Below are 4111 nucleotides of genomic sequence, written 5' to 3' on the forward strand. Positions count from 1 at the left end.
TTTCCACTCAGACCAGAAACCAGGCAAGGTAGCCCATTGTCTCCACTGCTTTTTAACATTGTAATGGCAGTCTTAGCCATCGCAATTAGGGAAGAAAAGGCAATCAAGGGTATCCATATATGGTCAGAAGAGATTGAACTTTCACTTTGCAAATGATATAATTGTATATCTGGAAAACATCAGGGATTCTACTACAAAACTCTTAGAAGTGATCAAGGAATACAGCAGAGTCTCAGGGTACAAAATCAACACTCATAAATCAATAGCCTTTATATATACCAACAATAGTCAAGCTGAAAAAACAGTCAAGGATTCTATTCCATTCATAGTAGTGCCAAAGAAGATGAAATATTTGGGAATTTGCCTAACAAAGGATGTCAAAGATCTTTATAAAGAGAACTATGAAACTCTAGAAGAAAAGAAATAGCTGAAAATGTTAACAAATGCAAAAACATACCATGCTCATGGCTGGGAAGAATCAACATTGTTAAAATGTCCATACTACCCAAAGCAATATACAATTTTAATGCAATCTCTATTAAAGCTCCACTGTCATACTTTAAGGATCTTGAAAAAATAATCCTTTGTTCTATATGGAATCAGAAAAAACCTTGAATAGTCAAGACATTACTCAGAAATAAAAACAAACCAGGAGGAATTACGCTATCAGAACTCAGACTATACTATAAATCAATAGTGATCAAAACAGCATGGTACTGGCAAAAAAACAGAGAGGTAGATGTATGGAACAGAATAGAGAACCAAGAGATGAACCCAGCTACTTACCATTATTTCATTCAGTGGGGAAAAGATTAGCTATTTAACAAATGGTGCTGAGTGAACTGGCTGGCAACCTGTAGAAGATTGAAACTGGAACCACACCTTTCACCATTAACATGAAACTATAAAAATACTAGAAGAAAATTCCGGGAAAACTCTCTCTCTCTCTTTTTTTTTTTTTTTTTTTTTTTTGCAGTTTTTGGCCAGGGCTGGGTTTGAACCCACCACCTCTGGCATATGGGGCCAGCACCCCATTCCCTTGAGCCACAGGCACCACCCAAGATATTTTTTGTATAGTTTTCTTTGGATTGCTTGTATTTTTATTTTTTGTTTTTATTGTTTTTTTGAGACAGAGTCTCACTATGTTGCCCTCAGTAGAATGCCATGGCGTTATAGCTCACAGCAACCTCCAACTCTTGGGCTTAAGCAATTCTCTTGCCTCAGCCTCACAAGTAGCTGGAACTACAGGCACCCACCGCAATACCTGGCTATTTTTCTGTTGCAGTTGTTTAGCTGTCCTGGGTTGGGTTCAAACCTACTACCTTGGGTGTATGTGTCTGGTGCTGTAACCACTGTGCTACAGGCATGGAACCTGGGAAAACTCTTTTTTTTTTTTTTCCAGTTTCTTGACCGGGGCCAGGTCTGAACCCACCACCTCCGATATATGGGGCCAGCACCCTGCACCCTACTCACTGAGCCACAGGTGCTGCCTCAAGCCTTGGGAAACTTTTGAAGAAATTGGCCTGGACAAATATTTTATGAGGAAAGCCCTCTGGGCAATTGAAACAACATCAAAAATGCACTAGTGGGACCTGATCAAACTAAAAGGCTTCTGCACAGCCAAGAACACAGTAAGTAAAGCAAGCAGACATCCCTCAGAATGGGAAAATATATTTGCAGGCTATGTCTCCGAAAAGTTTTAATAACCAGAATCCACAGAGAACTCTAACATATTAGCAAGAAAAGAACAAATGATCCCATTTCAGGGTGGGCAAGGGACTTGAAGAGAAACTTTTCTGAAGAAGACAAGTGCATGGCCTATAGACACATGAAAAAATACTCATCATCCTTAATTATGAGAGAAATGTAAATCAAAACTACTTTAAGATATCACCTAACTCCAGTAAGATTAGCCCACATCACAAATTCCCCAAACCAGAGATGCTGGCGTGGATGTGGAGAAAAGGGAACACTTCCACACTGCTGGTGGGAATGCGAACTAATACATTCCTTTTGGAAAGATATTTGGAGAACATTTAGAGATTTAAAAATAGACCTGCCATTTGATACTATAATCCCTCTACTAGGTATATATCCAGAAGACCAAAAATCACATTATAACAAAGATATTTGTACCAGAATGTTTATTGCAGTCCAGTTCATAATTGCTAAGTCATGGAAGAAGCCCAAGTGTTCATCGACCCATGAATGGATCAAAAAATTATGGTATATGTACACCATGGAATATTATGCAGCCTTAAAGAAAGATGGAGACTTTACCTCTTACATGTTTACATGGATGGAGCTAGAATGTATTCTTCTTAGCAAAGTATCTCAAGAATGGAAGAAAAAGTATCCAATGTACTCAGCCCTACTATGAAACCAATTTATAGCTTTCTTATGAAAACTATAACCCAATTATAGCCCAAGAAGAAGGGGAAAGGCAAGAGGGAGGGGAGAGGAGGAGGGAGGATGGAGGAAGGTGGAGGGAAGGTAATTGGTGGGACCACACCTACAGTGCATCTTACAAGAGTACATGTGAAATGTACTGGGTATAGAATATAAATGTCTTAACCATATAACTAAGAAAATGCCATGAAGGCTATGTTAACCAGTTTGATGAAAATATTTCAAATTGTATATAAAACCAGCACATCATATCCCAAGATTGCATTTTTGTACACAGCTATGATTTAATAATAAAAAAAAAAATCCCACATCACAGTAGCTTTGTTCTGAGTGAGGAGTGGAAGTGTCCAGAGAGCAGGAAGGGTGGGAGCCAGTCTATCTTGAAGGAAGAACACACATAGTCTTTCTACTGATTCTGTTTGCTTTGCAATTTGCAGTTTCAGGATTAGAAGGATTCACTCATCATGGTTGTTCTGATGTGTGGAATTTAAACAAACTGAGTGAGTTGAAAGAGGCTCAGACAGGCCAGCAGTACATGGAGGGTATCCCAGGGGCCTGTGCAGTAGCTGGTGGCCCACACCCACAAGTCCCCATTGGAGGGACATTACTCTCAGGCTTGCTGAGGGCAAGGATGGGGTCTAGCAAGTGAATATGCCTGGGTAGGAGGCGGCCCGTTGCAATTATTGGAGTCAAATACCAGTTATTGGTATTGCTTGGTTTTAGAGGAAGAGCTCCTAGCACAGCCACTTTGAAAGCACATGTAGTGAGAATAAGATGGAATCAGGCAGGCTAGAGCCAGCACTGCACAGCTAGTCTGTGTTATTGGGAGAGATAAGGACCACTGACTCAAATTAGAACTTCCAAAAGGAGTCTTTTATTAACCACAGGGCTGTCTCAGAAAAGTCTGATGCAGACTAAGTGAGAGAGCCTTTGAGGGGTGTGAAGTTGGGGTTTTTCTAGTCTGAAAGTTAGCAAAGGGCCAAACAGGTGGGCTGCAAGTTAGCAATTAGAAGCCAAAAGAAAGTTGGCAAAAGAAGCAAAAAGCAAGCACGGGGTCACGATGACCCCTTTTACAGAAGCGAACCTTGCAATTTACTGGTTCAGCCAATAGGTAACATAAAGGGCAGTTAGATAACAATAAGGTAACATAAGGCAGATATTGCAGTTAATGGATAAGTAAAACAATTTGTCAAAGCACTTAGCTCGTTAACTTTCATCATGATAGTACTTGGCCCATTCATTCTTATTTTGTCCTGTTCCGGCGGCCTGACCCTGATCGATCTAAGAGTAACAGTGCCTGTCATCATTTCAGAGCTATGGTATTCTCATCTTTTTGTCCTTTGATCTTTTATCCAACACAGCCCCCTGGTGCACCTCGGTAGCAGGTGGTATCTATCTCATGGGGGTGATTAGGCAGCTGGCACCTGTGAGGCTGCTGGAACCCATCTCAGTCTGGTCAGTTCAGGTATTGCCTGACCTTCATCCCCTGTTTCCCAGGCTTAGTTTTGTAAATTTAGCTCCCACCCTAAAAAAGTCTATCTTGAGTAGTTTAGGTAGATCTATTCTCATGCTTAGTTTTGTAAATTTAACTCCCACCCTAAAGATGCCTACCTTGAGTAGTTTTGTTGCAGGAAGACGAGGCACATTGGAGAGAAAGAGCACCCAAACACCGTATTTAAGAGGAAAACAGCTTTTATTTCAG

This window comes from Otolemur garnettii, unplaced genomic scaffold (assembly GCF_000181295.1).
Source record: "Otolemur garnettii isolate 467f Iridium unplaced genomic scaffold, OtoGar3 scaffold00088, whole genome shotgun sequence".
NCBI lineage: Eukaryota > Metazoa > Chordata > Mammalia > Primates > Galagidae > Otolemur > Otolemur garnettii.